Consider the following 16,711-nt stretch of genomic DNA (forward strand, 5'->3'; position numbering starts at 1 on the left):
GCCACCCGCCGAGCAGGCCTCATTCCCAACCCTCCGGGCTGCAAAAACCCTGAAGGGCTGATCCTTGCCCCCACCCCCACCCCAAATGGCCCTCCAGCCAAACACCATTCATCAATCTACCTACCCAACTCCCACATTCTCCTGCCACAAAAGTGGGGCAAACCTCTGTTTAGCCCCACTTACCCCACCCTGCTAGCACTCCCTGAATACCTTGCTGCAAGTCCCGGAGGAACAGTTCATTCCTCTGATCTGTCAAATGTACAGCGTCCGGAATCTGAATGCAGCCCTTCCACCTCCATTGTGGAACCAAGTTGGGCCAAGTCCACCAGTCCTCCCGGCCTTGCCCTGCAGCAAGCCAGTGTCATTGCCCCTATGGCAAATGACGAACACATGTGTTGGTCCCAGCGGTGTACTTGTCCAGAGGTTGAAGGAAAGATTCCACAGTGTTCCTTGATGCCCCCAGCTGAACCATCTCTGCGTCCCCAGCGGGGGCCCCCGGCAGGCTATTTGACTGGCCCCAAATATATAACTGTGTCCATGGTCACTGGTGGTCTGCAGAACAAAAGCAAGTTAGCCCCTCCATCTGGGAAGCCCCCCCCCCTTTACCCTGGATACAGTATGTAGCAGTGGCATGCGGGCGAATGCTGTACCCGCATACATTCCTCCTGCTGCCGCTGAAGAAGCCACATCAATCCTGAGGGAGTGAGGGCCATACTCCACTGGACTAGGGCCTGCCCTCCACGATGCCTGGCCCCCAAACAAGCAGTGCTGTGTTAAAATGGAAACGACCTGTTTGGGCTCTACCAAAAAAAACCCCCAGAGATTATCCATGGCGTATTAATCAAGATTTGAACATCCCTTTCAACCAGTGTTTCCGTACCTGGAATGTCTGATCTTTAAAAGAGTTTTGTGAACAGAAGGAAACCTAACTCTGTGTCACGTGCCAAAATGAGGCCCCTTCAAAGAGAATGGAGCAGAGACCATTCTGTTACAAACAACAGAGTTGTCTCTTTCTAGTCCTCATGCCCAAGCTGCAGCTGAAGTGCAGGAAGAGCATGGGGGGGGGGCGTTGGCAGCCAGGCCGCATCCCAAGAGGGGGGGGGACGATCTCACCAAGGGGCTACAAGCCCTGCCGCTTCTCCACCTATTGCCTTTGTATGAGCCCCACCACTCCTCCTCTTCTTGCTGCTGCTTCTCCTCCTCTTGGCATGCTCTCCCTTGCTCACCAGTCCACATGGCAGCAGGGAGCTCCTGACAGGGATCCTTCCTCCTGCTGAGCTGCAGAGCAACTGCCTGGAATGGAGGCTGCCGGGACCCAATCGGCCCGCCTCCTTCCCCCATTGGTTGACCCCTGTCACATGGAAGGAGAGGCAAGATGGCATCCGTGCCTGCCTCATGTGATGGGGCACATCCCTGCCCCTGCTTCATCACACTGGCGTAGCGGTGGGAACCAGCATAACAAAATGTTACCATATTTTATGGACTATAAGACTCACTTTTTTCCTCGAAAAATATCCGCCAAAATTCAGGTGCGTCTTATATGTTTTAACAGTTTAATATGTTAAAACTCTGAAAAACTGGATTAAAATTAAGGTGCGTCTCATAGTCCGTAGCGTCTTATAGTCCTTAAAATACGGTATTTAAATATATCAGAAGCAGAAAACATGTCAGGGAGGTGGTTGGACCCTAAGATGATGAGGGAATGGAAGGGATTATTAAGGAGGATAAGGAGAATGTCGAGAAGCTGAATGAATTCTTTGCATCTGTTTTCATGGCAGAGGATACAGAATATATACCCACTCCAGAACTGAGCTTCTCAGGTTTGGAGGCTGAAGAACTAGGTCAATTTGAGGTGACGAGAGCAAATGATCTAAACTGACTTGAAAAACTAAAAATTAACAAATGACCAGGACCAGATGGCATCCACCCAAGAGATCTGAAGGAACCCAAACCTGATTTCTGAAGGATCTCCTAGCAAAAATATGTGACTTGTCCCTACAGTCAGGCTCTATACCAGAGGACTGGAAAGTAGCTAAGATAACTCCAAATTTCAAAAAGGGATCCAGGGGGATCTTGGAAAGTATAGGCCGATTAGCTTAACGTCTGTTCCAGGCAAATTGATGGAAAGCCTACTTAAGCAGAAAATTGTTAAACATATAGAAGAACAGGCCTTGCTGAAAGAGAACCAGCATGGCTTCTGCAAGGGCAAGTTTTGCCTCACTAACCTTTTGGAGTTCTTTGCAAGTATCAACAGGCATGTAGATAAAGGTGATCCAGTTGACATATACTTGGACTTCCAAAAAGCTTTTGACAAAGTTCCCCACCAAAGGTTCTTGAGTAAACTTAGTAGTCATGGGAGAAGGGGATAGGTTCATATGTGGATTGGTAATAGGTTGAAGAGCAGGAACCCAGGGTGGGAGTAAATGGACAGTTTTCACAATGTAGGGAAGTAAGAAGTGGGGTCCATCAAGGATCAGTACTAGGACCAGTGCTCTTTAACTTATTCATAAACGATCTAGAAGTTGGTATAAGCAGCGAAGTGGCCAAATTTGCAGATGACACTATTTAGGGTAATGAAATCCAAAACAGATTGTGAGGAGCTCCAAAAGTATCTCTCCAAACTGGGGGAGTGGGCGACAAAATGGCAAATACAATTCAGTGTAAGCAAGTGTAAAGTGATGCATATTGGGGCAAAAAACTCTCAATGTCACATATAAACTGATGAGGTCTGAACTGTCAGTACCTGACCAGGATAGAGATCTTGGGGTCATGGTGGTCAGCTCGTTGAAAGTGTCAACTCAGTGTGCAGCAGCTCTAAAAAAGGGAAAATCCATGCTAGGGATAATTAGGAAGGGGAATGACAATGAATATGCTAACATTATCATGCCCGTATACAAATCTATGGTGTGTCCACTTTTGGAGTACTCTGAACAGTTCTGGTCACCATATCTTAAGAAGGACAATGTAGAACTGAAGTTCTGAATACAGCTTTGGTCACTGTATCTTAAGAAGGATATTGTAGAACTGGAAAATGTGCAGAAGAGGGCAAACAAAATAATCAGCCTGGAGCACCATCCTTATGAAGCAAGGTACAGCATCTGGGGCTCTTTAGTTCGGAAAAGAAGCCACTACACAATAAAGGTGTATAAAATCATGCATTTTATGGACATGAAGAAAGTGGACAAAGGGAAACTTTTCTCCCTCTCTCAGGACACTAGAACTCATGAAACTGATGGCCAGGAAATTTAGGACTGACAAAAGGAAGTATATTTCCATACAGCACATAATTAATCTGTGGAATTCTCTGCCACATGATGTGGTGATGGCCACTAGTTTGGATGACTTTAAAAGGGGCTTGGACCAATTTATGGAGGACAGGTCCATCAATGCCTACTAGGTTGGTGTCTATGGGCCACCTCCAGCCTCAGCAGCAAGATGCTTCTAAATACCAGTTGCAGGGGAGCAACAGCAGGAGAGAGGGCATGACCTCAGCTCTTGCCTGTGGGCTTCTCAGAGGCATCTGGTGGGCCACTGTGGGAAACCAGACGCTGGAGTAGATAGGCCTTGGGCCTGATCTAGCAGGGCTGTTCTTATGTTCCTAAATATTGTTTGTTTCTCATTTGGAAATGCATGAGTCTGCACACTTGGAAATGCATGGATCTTCTCTGACTGTCAGCGATGTAATCACCTGAAACATGAGCTTAATGGAAACATGTGCCCAGTCTTTTGCCAGTGATGGCTTTTGTATACTTTACACAAGTGACAGATAATGCATTGGCTGCACCCTTCCCAACTGAGACGATGTATTTGTATTTGTGCTCACGTATCCCGTCCTGAGTATAAATCACTGCATGAGAAACATCCTTCTGTCAAACTGTTCTTTGGGGCTGTGCATGTGGCAAAGCCCTGCCAGCTCAGAAGGCTTCTGGTCCTGGCGAAGCTTTTAAGAGGACAGTTTAGAAAATTACTCCTCATGTGAGCATAGGAATCCCTTGAGTAGTTGACAATTCAGAAATAGGCTGAAATTGAGCAAAAAGCACATGGGCTTCCAAGCAAGTTAGACAAGGTTAGCTGAAAGAGATGCTCCATTAGCTCAGCTAATAAAACATTTCCCTGCTCCCCCTTGGATTGTCACTGTGAAGAGTGGGGGAAAAGGAACAACTTCTTGGCTCCCCGCCCCCACCTCTGATTGAACCAAAATGTCACAAGAAAAGAAGTGCATGCAATGATTACATGCTCAGTGGAGTAAGGTTCACACCGCGTTTTCTATAACTCAGCTGAACCTTGCGACTGTTAGGCACTTCCCACTTAGGAACATAGGAAGTTGCCTTACACAGTGTCAGAACGTTGGTTCACCTAGTTCAGGGTTAGGCAAACTTGGTCCTCCAGCTGTTGTTGAACTGCAACTCCCATGATGGCAGTTGTGTTCAACAACAGCTGGAGGGAGGGTTTGCCTACCCAATAGGAACATAAGAAACTGCCTTATACTGAGTTATACCATTGGTCTGTCTTGCTCAGTATTGTCTACACAGACTGGCAGTGGCTTCTCCAAGGTTGCAGGCAGGGATCTCTTTCAGCCCTATCTTGAAGATGCCAGGGAGGGAACGTGGAACCTTCTGCATGCAAACATGCAGGTACTCTTCCCAGAGTGGACCCATCTCCTAAGGGGAATATCTGGCCATGCTCAAACATGCCAATTCAAATGCAAACCAGGGTGGACCCTGCTGTAGTTCAAGGCAGCACAATTTTGCCATGCCAGGTGTTGTTGGACTCCAACTCCCATTATCTCCCACCCCAATAGCCAGCATTGATGGGAGCTGTAGTCCAACATCTGCAGGACGGCCGAAGTTGTGCAGCCCTGACCTAGCTCAGTATTGTCTACAGTGACTGGCAGTGGCTTTCCAAGGTTTCAGACACAAGTCTCTCCCAGGCCTTCCTGGAGAAGCCGGGGGTTGAACCTGGGACCTTCTACGTGCAAAGCAGCTGCTCTACCACGGAGCTATGGTCCTAAGTGGTGAAAAGTTCCAGAAGCAGCACTACTCAGACTGGCCTGTTTTGGAGGAGAGGATGCTGGAAGCATATGGTGTCTTTGAAATACTTGGCTTATTTATTTTACAGATGTATAAACTGAGCATCAGGTGGAGACAAACAGCATGAGCTCCTATCAGGCAGCGTCCTCCAGCCCCACAAGCAATTAGGGATGTGAGTCTGCACCTCCTGCACCTGGCACTTTTTCACCATTGTGTGTGGCTGCATTAGCAGTAGTGTTTAAAACATATGTGAAGGGGGTTCAAATGAGTGCCCCCCAAACGATTATTCAAAATAAGATTCCCAGCCAAAACAGGAGCATAAGCATCTCTGGCAACCTTTAGAAAAATCTAGGGGTGTGCAATTCGGATTTTTGGGTGATTCGGCTCGGACCCGAGCCGAATCACCCCCGTTCTGTTTTGTGCCCGAATCTGGGTCACCCGAATCACCCTTGATTCGGTTCGGATTCGGATTTAACCCGAATCCGAATCCGAATCGATTCGGGGGGTAAAAAGGGGCCCAGGGGCAAGATTTTGGGGTGGGGTGGTAGTGCCCAATGGGTAGAGTCTACCACCCCAATTTCGGGGGGATTGGGCAAAGTCCTGATTTTTTGTGAATTTTTAAAGTTTTAGTGACTTTGGGGCAGTTCGGGGGCATAGCATGGGATCTGGGCAAAAGGAGTGGGGTGGGGTGGTAGCGCCTAATGAGTGCAGGCTACCACCCCAATTTCAGGGGGATTGGGCAAAGCGCTGATTTTTGGTAAATTTCTGAAAATTTCATGTCTTTGGGGCAGATTGGGGCATATTGGGGCAGAAAGTGGGGGCTGGGGCAGAATAGTGGGGTGGGGTGGTAGTGCCTAATGGGTGCAGGCTACCACCCCAATTTCAGGGGGTTTGGACAAAGGGGTGATTTTTTGAGAATTTTTGAAGTTTTGGTGACTTTGGGGCAGTTTGGGGGCAGAAAGTTGATCTGCCCCAAAAGAGTGGGGTGGGGTGGTAGTGCCTAATGGGTGGAGGCTACCACACCAATTTCAGGGGGATTGGGCAGAGGGCTGATTTTTTGAGAATTTTTGAAGTTTGGGTGTCTTTGGGGCAGATTGGGGGCAGAAAGTGGATCTGCCCCAAAGGAGTGGGGTGGGCTGGTAGATAGTGCCTGATGGCTGGAGGCTACCACCCATCCCCAATTTAAGAGTGATTGGGCAGAGGGGTGAATTATGGTGAATTTATTTGTATGAGGTTTGTCTTCATAAGGTGAAGTGTGCTAAAGTGATTACTTCCTCATATTATTCATAGTAAAGGAAAGTGTGAAAAAGTGAAAGTGGGGTCATGAGAGTTGTTTAATTGAAAAAAATCTCATTTGCTATGATAGAATGAGAATTCACACCTCAGAAAAAACTTCTGAGGTGTGAATTCTCATTCTATCATAGCAAATGAGATTTTTTTCAATTAAACAACTCTCATGACCCCACTTTCACTTTTTCACACTTTCCTTTACTAGGAATAATATGAGGAAGTAATCAATTTAGCACACTTCACCTTATGAAGACAAACCTCATAAAAATAAATTCACCAAAATTCACCCCCTGCCCAATCACTCTTAAATTGGGGATGGGTGGTAGCCTCCACCCATTAGACACTATCTAGCAGCCCACCCCACTCCTTTGGGGCAGATCCACTTTCTGCCCCCAATCTGCCCCAAAGACACCCAAACTTCAAAAATTCTCAAAAAATCAGCCCTCTGCCCAATCCCCCTGAAATTGGTGTGGTAGCCTCCACCCATTAGGCACTACCACCCCACCCCACTCTTTTGGGGCAGATCTACTTTCTGCCCCCAAACTGCCCCAAAGTCACCAAAACTTCAAAAATTCTCAAAAAATCACCCCTTTGTCCAAACCCCCTGAAATTGGGGTGGTAGCCTGCACCCATTAGGCACTACCAACCCACACCACTATTCTGCCCCAGGCCCCACTTTCTGCCCCAATATGCCCCAATCTGCCCCAAAGACATGAAATTTTCAGAAATTTACCAAAAATCAGCCCTTTGCCCAATCCCCCTGAAATTGGGGTGGTAGCCTGCACCCATTAGGCACTACCACCCCACCCCACTCCTTTTGCCCAGATCCCATGATATGTCCCCGAACTGCCCCAAAGTCACTAAAACTTTAAAAAATCACCAAAAATCAACCATGAACCGAATCACCCGAATTTTTTTTGCCCGAAATTCGGGTGATTCGGCTCGTGTCCGAAAAAATTCGGGGGACATCGGGGGTGATTCGGTTCGGCCCCGAATCACCCGAAATTGTTCGTTTCGGGCACAGATCGTTCTGTGCCCGAAATTTTTTGCACATCCCTAGAAAAATCCTTAAAATGCACCTCCTTAAGCAGGCTTTTGTTGTTGTTGTTAACTATTAAGAAGCTTTTAATGTTTGTATTTTAAAATAACTGTATGGTCTCTTAATTTAACACGTTCAGAACGTGTAACACGTTCTGAAGGGACCTTTGTGCAAGAACTGAACATTTTCTGAACATCAGATAATTCCCCCTTAGGGATCAATGGGAAACGCAAAATGATTAATAACTCTGATAGTGATCTGCACTCTCTCCAAACTAGAACTCCCAGGATAGGACTAGGAAAAAACATTATCTATCTTATCTTATCTTATCTTATCTTATCTTTATACTGCCTGATATGTACATCGCTAGGCGGTGTACAAAATTTAAAATATTTAGGTCACAGATTAAAATACACGAAACACAATAAAAACAATAACATAGAAGTTATTTAAACAAATTATTAAGATCATTAAAATTAATTCTAATTAAAAGCCTGTGAGGTGAATCTTGAGGGTCCCAAGAACAGTTTGTAGAGCAGATATGTGCCCACCAGCTACATCTCTCCCCAGTGCTGAAGAATGACACTTTGCCCCTACATCTGCTAGTAGCAATTATGACATCACCTGTGGTTTCTCTGTTATGATGTGCTCATTGTCTCCTTGGTGATGGCTAAAGCTCCATACTGTGGAGGATGCAGGGGAAGAAGCAGATTTCACAGGGGCTACTTTGTTCTCCTCCACCTATCCCAAGAACAGAGGGGATATTCTTGGCAAAGCAGATGTGCTCTTTTTAAATAAACAAATCAGTGGCAAGGCTGCCAGGTAAGAAATATCTTTCTGTTCTAGAACATGGATTTGTAATGGTGGGAGGCAGTTTGAAACCAAGCAATCCAGCAGATGAGGGAAGTATTTCAGGATCTCTAAATGCCAAATTCTTTCACTTCCTTTGGCTCTGTAAACAAACCTGTACCAAGGCTTAATTCTAGAGACAGTTGGGGAAAGGATACTACATTACCTGGATAGCATCTTCACCCTGGAAATAGACAAGCTTGAATAGGGAATAACAAACAAATGGATAACAATAAAATGACCTTTGTTTTGGGAATCACCTGGAAAAGTCTTGTGTTTTTTAATTTTAAAATCATAGATTCCATTAAGATTAGAAAATAAGCTCATAACAGAAATCATGATGCGAGGTAAGGAACATAGTTTGTTGCACTGTTTTGGAAAAAGGGAAGTGGAAAACATCAGATAGTTACATCACCAACTCAGAGGTAAGTGGTTCATTGCTAAAGAAAGCAGCCATTTGGTTTCTTTCCTAGATAATGAGAGGCAATACCATCACAATATGCTTCATATTGGAGTCCAACAGCTGGTCTTGTGGTAGCAAGCAAGACTTATCCCCTTAGCTAAGCAGGGTCTGCCCTGGTTGCACATGGGAGACTAGGAGCGTGAGCACTGTAAGATATTCCCCTTAGGGGATGGAGCCGCTCTGGGAAGAACAGAAGGTTCCAAGTTCCCTCCCTGGCAGCATCTCCAAGATAGGGCTGAGAGAGATTCCTGCCTGCAACCTTGGAGAACCCACTGCCAGTCTGTGAAGACAATACTGAGCTAGATGGACCAATGGACTGACTCAATATATGGCAGTCTCCTGTTCCTATGTTCCTGTTAGCAGGAAATGCATGGTTTCCAATCAGTTTTTAAAAAGCAACAAACTCATAACAAAAAGTCCGATGATACACATTGTTGAAATATTTCAGGAAGGAGGATATGTAAAAGATCACAAGTGGTCACCACCAATGTGGAGGTAAGTCTCTAAGATGAAAGACATTTCTTGCCAAAGCAAATGACTATTTGGTTTGTTTTGTGGCCCACTGCCATTTTCAAATCAATCACAGAAGAGATCTATCATGGTTCAACATTGATCTGACCATTTTGATTATTGTTTTGCAGATTGAAAAGAAAATTTCTGGTTTTCAAGGAACTGCAATCTATTTGTTTTCTCAAGAGAAAAAGAGATATTTCTCCAAGGAAAGTAAAAAAACGCCTTTGTCTCGCATGGGAACAGACTTGTGCAGAGAACTGGATGGCGGGGGTGGGGGTGGGGCAGCGGGGGTGGGGGTGGGGCAGCCTTTATTTGAAGGAAATGGCTTGGCTTGAAAAACATAAAGCAATTCCTGGTTTCCCACAAGTATAAGAGAGCAAGAAACTCATAACAAAAAGCCTGGTGTGAGGTAAGGAACAGCAAAATGGTTGCTTTGCTTCAGGACATGTGTAACATCACCAGTGTGGAAACAGACCCTTAAAAATACATCCTTGATTGCTAATGGAAGTGGCTGCTTGATTCTATTTCTAGCCTATTGTCCTTTCCAGTACAATCACTAAAGACATCTATCACGATTAACTATTTGTCTGAAAAAATTATCCCAAACTGGAAAAATTGATACAGTTCAATACTGTATCGAATCATATTGTATTGGTATTGTACTGCATGCTGTCAGGTGGTGGGAGGGGCTTAGTTTGCAATGAAGAGCTGGCTTCTGCAAAGATAGTAGCTGCCTTCTGGGCAGCGGCACCATTTCCCACATAGGTAGCTGCCTTATACCGTGTCAGACCACTGGTCCATTATTGTCTACCCAGACTGACAGTGGCTTCTTCAAAGTTGCATGCAGGAGTCTCTCTCAGCCCTATCTTGGAGTAGGGGTTTGAATCAAACCAGGTTTGGGGTTTTTTTGAACCGGCCTGGTTTGACCAGTTCAAATTTGAATCGAATCGAACCAGCCTCAAAAAAAGGTGGCCAGTCCAATTTCGAAGTAACTGGGTTTGGTCCATTATGGACCGGTTCGATGTGGTTTGACGGGCAATGCTTATAAAGAGGAATCTGGTGAGGATTCCTCTTTACAAGCAAAGGGAAATCCTGCCTTTAAAATTATTTGAGGGGTGGAGGGAGGGCTTATCGCCGCTTGTGGTGGCTCCTCTAAACCCCGGTACTCCCTCCAGCAGCGCAGCGCATGTAGTGGTGGCACAGTTCCGGCCTCTGCATTTGTGTGGACACTCAAATTGCTTCCGCGTATGCAAGGAGGCTGGAAAGGAGGCTGCTGCTGTGTGGGCCGCTCTCCTGGGGGGAGCAGAGGCGTAACTATAGGGGGGGCAGGTGCCCCGGGCACCATCTTTTCTGGTCACATGGGGGGCGCCGCCATGACCAATTTTTTAAAAAAAAATTGAAATTTTTGTTAATACAAATGTTTCCTGCTCAGTGCAGCAGCGCTGCAGCAGTCAAGGGAGCGCATCGGTGCCCCCTTCCCCATGAGCGGTCCCTTCCGTGCCGCCTGCGCCCCCCCCCCCATTGCTTTGCTGGCGCCTGGCGACCAGTCAGTGGCCTGGCTTGGCGGCGGCGGCGGGCGCTTGTGAGGAAAAACCTAAGTATAATGTAGTATGTTGGGGGGGCGCAGTGGGGGGGCACCATTTCAGTGCTTGCCCCGGGCGCCATTTTCCCTAGTTACGCCTCTGTGTCCATCCCCAGCACAGCATCCCTTCAGTGGCTGTTGCTGGTGTTTATCTTGTTTTTTTTTTTTATTTGTATAAAGATTGTAAGCCCTTTGGGGACAGGGAGTCACCTTTATTCATTTATTATTTCTCTGTGTAAACCGCTTTGGAAACTTTTCTTGAAAAGTGGTATATAAATAAATATCGGTCGTATTTGTCTTTGTCTGATGATGATGATGGGAGATGTAGTCCAACCTCAGCTGGAGAGCTTCAGGTTGGCTGCCTCTGATCAGCAAAGCTGATAGAGCTCTGCAAAGAATGAGAAGACCAGTCCCTGCCCCAAGGGGATCACAACTGAAAACTGCAACAATCAATCAGTCAGTCAGTCAGTCAGTCAATCATCTTTCTTATGGTCATAGACCAGCATAAGATACAGGAGATGATTACAATGCAAAGTGCAATGCAGAGTGATACATACTGATACACTGAAAGACATATGGAGACATTAAAAGGTATTTACGCACAAAATAGGACATCAAAATAGCATTAAAAGTCCTAAATAGACACAAAAAGACATTAAAAGGCATAAAAGGTATGATTGCCTAAAAGCCTAATTAATAAACTACTAAATAATGAATACTACAAGATTATGTAATGAGAAGATTTATTACAAAGTGGGAGGCGCCCAAGCCATTCGGGTGGTGTGCTGTGTTGGATGAGCACATTGTATCATGCAGAAGCCAGTGGGAGATCAAACTAAAACTGCTTGGACTCACTGCTTACCAGTGCTTGACGGATCTTGGATACTGCCGCACAGAACCTGGCAATGCTGTATGTAATAGTGGGCTTAGAGTCAGAGAGCAGCATAGAGACATTGATATGGCTTGAACACCCTGGGTAATTGCATGGCTGTGGGTGGATAAAGGAAACGCGAATGGCTCTGTAATACAAACAGTGACGTAGAGTAAATAGAGTAATTTTAATGTAAACTGCCCTGAGACTTTTCGAAGGGCGGTATAAAAGTTTTAATAATAAACAAAATAATAAATAATAATACAGAGGAGAGCTGGTCTTGTGGTAGCAAGCATGACTTGTCCCCTTAGCTAAGCAGGGTCCACCCTGGTTGCATATGAATGGGAGACTAGAAGTGTGAGCACTGCAAGATATTCCCCTCAGGGGATGGAGCCGTTCTGGGAAGAGCAGAAGGTTTCAAGTTCCCTCCCTGGCTTCTCCGAGAAAGGGCTGAGAGAGATTCCTGCCTGCAAGCTTGGAGAAGCCGCTGCCAGTCTGTGTAGACAATACTAAGCTCAGGGGTGTATCTAGGGGTAGGGCAGGCAGGGCACGTGCCCCGGGCGCCACTTGAAGGGGGGCGCCATTTTGTAAAATTACTTTTAAAAAAACAAATGGCTGCCAAAAACAAAATGGCCACCGTGCATGCTCAAATGGCCTCTGTGAGGCTCTAGGTCATGCCAGGCTTTGCAGAGGCCATTTGAGCATGCGTGGTGGCCATTTTGTTTTCAGTGGCTTTTTTTTTTTTTTTAAGCTTATTTTTAAAAACGGCCACTGCACATGCTCAAATGGTCCCTGCGAGGCCCTAGAGGCCAGCGGGGTGAGGAGGAATCTTTGCAACCCCCCCCCCAGCCTTTAGGAAGCCCCCCAAAGGAGCTATGGGTAAAAATAATAAAAATATAAGACACTGTACACATATTCAGATTGGCACTATGTACAGAGAATCAGGTCTTGTGAATACTGAGCTGACGCTTAAGAGCTAGGATTGTATTCATTTGCTCTTACTTTGCTTCTTGTGATAAGTGAGTTAAATGTGATGTCTTAATAATATGGCTATTAATGGTGAGTTTGTCTTTGAATCAGTGTGAAATTCTTAGTATTAAGGCCCACTGGGAGTTTCTTGCTCTCTTTCTCTCATTTTAACTGTCTTTTTGAAAGACTAGAATATATTCCAAGCAGTGACTCAGTTCACTCTGCATATCCTTTAATTATTTACAGAATATCTGGGAAAAGTCAAATTCTCCATTGATTTTTAAAACATATGTAATGGTGATGCTACAATGCATAGTAGAGAATTAGATAGGCACTTCTGTTTAGTTTTCCAAGTACATCTCCACATAGTATTGGGTATTTCATGAGCCCCCACATACTGAAATTTGCAGTTTTCCAGCATTTTTTGGTCTGGCTAAGTCCACTGCTAAATAGTTTTTGAAATATTAAAAGATTAACGAGCTTGACTTGTATTTTTGAGCTGATATTATGGTAAAGTTATCTGAAAGATGGGTGTCAGATGCTTGGACAGGGGGCGCAATTTCAGTGTTTGCCCTAGGTGCTATTTTCCCTAGATACGCCTCTGGGGGGGAGCGCCGGAGTTTAGATGAGCCAGTGCTGGTGAGGTGCCCTCTCACCACCCACAGGCTGCCCTTAGAAGCCTTTTAAAGGCAGGATGCCCCTTGCTTGTAAAGGGGAATCCTCACAATTGCCCCTTACAAGCATAGCCTGTCAAGCCATTTCAACCCAGTTCGATTGAACCAACCGGATTGCTGGTTGATTCAACCAAACTTGTTCACAGACCAGCGGTTTGGTTCATTCAGTTTGAACCAAACCACACCCCTAGCTTGGATATACTGCCAGGGAGGGAGCTTGGAACCTTATGTAAGCAAGCATGCAGGTGCTCTTCCCGGAGCAATCCCATCCCCTAAGGGGAATATCTTACAGTGCTCACATGTAGCCTACCATTCAAATGCAAACCAGGGCAGACCCTGCTTAGCAAAGGGAATAATTCATGCTTGCAACCACAAGACCAGATCTCCTCTCACCTTTCCCTGCAATGCACCAGGAAAGGAAGAAATGTCAGCACCAGTGTTTCCTGTAATGGGGATTCCCAGATGTTGTTGACTGCAACTCCCATCATCCCCAGCTGCAACAGTCTTTGACTGGGGATGATGGGAGTTGTAGTCAACAACATCTGGGAATCCCCATTACAGGAAACACTGGTCATCACATTGTGCCCTTTGGGTATGTTATGTTCCTGGGTGGGGTGTGTGTGTGTGTGTGTGTTACTGAATGTGAGCTGTCTTTGTGGCTTTCAGAACAAACGCCAGTGCAAGGTTTAAGACAACTTTACTTGTGAGACAAAGACTTAGAGGTCAGTACAGGACATGCTGACTCATGCACACAGGAACAGGAAGGAGAACAGAAACTCCCAGCTAGCTCAACCCATACAGAGGAAACCATAGTGCCTCCTCTGGCTTCACAGTAGATTACATATAAACTACACAGCAAGTTAGGCTGCAGCTGTTGCAAATCCCAACAAGAAGTGTGCTGGTAACTAGAGGGCCCAGATGGGTTTTTCCCCCTAGTAATGCACCAGGAAAAGGACTCCGCAGCTGACATACCGCACAGCTGCGCAAAAACAAAACCCTATATGAATTCAGCAATAGACATTGGGAAGATTGACTTGGGCTTCTCCCATCTTATTGATGAGCTTTTGGACTATAGGACTTCTTAATTTGATATAGAGACCATCTTAATGGCTATGCTGTGTGTGTATAGATATAGTTCTATTGATTGAGTTTTATAACTCCCTCCATAACTGAGCCACCTAATGGCGCAGCGAGAAAATGACTTGCCCAGCAAGCATGAGGTTGCCGGTTTTAATTCTCACCTGTACCTATATTGGATAGCAGCAATATAGGAAGATGCTGAAAGGCATCATCTCCTACTGCGTGAGAGATGGCAATGATAAACCTCTCCTGTATTCTACCAAAGACAACTACAGGGCTCTGTGGGCACCAGGAGTCAGCCCCGACTTGATGGCATACTTCACCTTTATATAACTGGGCAGTGTTCCCTAAGGGTATAGTTTTAACATAATTATATTAAAATATATGTATATATCTGGATTCTTTTTTGACACATTATACTGCACAACTGTGCACATGCCTAGTACTGTTGCATGCACACAAGTTGCTCAAATTACACGTTGCACAAATGCAAAATTTGTGCAACTGGTGTTACATGAGAGTATGCCTTTTTTAAATGGATTTCCTTTCATATAACAGCAGTCACATAATTTGTGCTACTTGCATACATGCAACATTACTAGGCTGATGTACAGTTCTGCTATATTATTATTATTATTTATTTAGCATATTTCTATACCACCCCAAACTTGCATCTCTGGGTGGTTTACAATTAAAATAATTTAAACATTAAAATCATTAACATTAAAATTATTTAAAAACCTAACATTAAAAGTATTAAAAACTATATATCTAGTTAAAAGCCTGGGTGAACAAATATGTCTTCAGTGGCTTTTTAAGAGTTGCTAGAGATGAGGAGGCTCTTTTTCAACAGGGAGTGTGTTCCAAAGCTCAGCCAGTTCCATGACATAGTTCATTTCCTGGAGCATTCTAAGGTGATAACAGGAAGAGTAAGGCAGGAATTCAAACGGCGCCATTTTGACTGTCCAGAAAGCAGACACTTTCTTAGTAGAAGCTGGCTCATCATTAAAAGGTAAGCCCCCACCCCACCTTCCTGATGCTGATTATTGGCTCAATGCGATCCTGGCCATCCCATGCATTATTGATTGATTGATTGATTGATTTATCCCATGCATTATTAACAAATGCAAAAATAGCCAGGATCGGGCCAGTAATCCAGCCTGTATGCAGCCTTAATAGATAAGCCTTAACTTTCTTTTCTATTTTTGCTTGGTACGAAAATTGTTAGTTTGGTGTGTTTCCTCTTTGAATTAGATTCAAAATAGTCTGCAACTTTCCAAACAGGAGACAGGCATTCAAAGGGGGAAAGAATGATCAATGAACCAAAACTTGGAGTACACACAGCAAGAACATAAATGGCTACACAACAACAACACAAAAAACACATTTTAAAAAAACCAACCCAGCCTGAGCTTTGCACTCCTTTCCCCACCCTCTTTTTCATTATCAGTTTGCCCAAAGGATAATGACTAGAAAGGTCACTGCAGTGGAAGAAAGTGGCCAAGGGTTTTCAATTCAGACAGGACATACAGCTTTGCCATTTCAAAAAACCAGCAGGCTTAAGAGCAAGCATGAGGACTAATCCCACAGCCACCAGAGCTGTTGATTTTTGTTAACCCTCGTTCTATTTTTAAAATGTCGGTTGCATAATGAAGCAATGGTGAGTTTCTGGTCTCCATCCCCTACAATAGGGCTGCAATCTTCAGTTGATAAACTGAGCCATGTCCAAGTGTTGTGTATTATCCATAGATGCTGCATCTGTGGTGGTCACCTATGCTTCACCTATGGCAGTGCACTTATGGTCAGTGGCAGGGCCACCATTGGACAAAGGGGGGGAAATATCCCTGGGCTACTGGGTTTTTGAGGCCACAGCACCTCCTTGCCCATCTCATGTGCCCAGCTGGAGAACGAAGCAGTCGCCAGCTGGGAGCATAAGACACGGCCTCTCACCCGCTACCAGCCAGCACTTGGTTCACCAGGTGGGTTCTTTCTTTCTCTCCCTCACTCTGAAAGAAAGCACCCTGTTGGCCAACATTGCACCAGATGGGAATGGACGAGGAGCCGTGCATCTCCCCCCCCCCTTCCTGATGCTGGCCATGGTCCCTCCAGTGGTGTGCATTTGACACTGGTGCAGGGGACATGGCTAGTATGGGCGAGCAGTGGTCTGTCCCCGGACCACTGCCCAGCCTTCTGTGCCTCTGTCCCAGGTAGAACATCCACAGAAACATGCTTGTAAGTCCTGTCCCCAGGCTGATGTGCTCTGAACACACACACACACAAGTACACACACAGACCCTGCTCACCATGTTACAGTGGGCTGGTATGAGCAATACCATTCTTGCCCGCATGAT

The sequence above is a fragment of the Hemicordylus capensis genome, chromosome 1 (genome assembly GCF_027244095.1).
Source record: "Hemicordylus capensis ecotype Gifberg chromosome 1, rHemCap1.1.pri, whole genome shotgun sequence".
NCBI lineage: Eukaryota > Metazoa > Chordata > Lepidosauria > Squamata > Cordylidae > Hemicordylus > Hemicordylus capensis.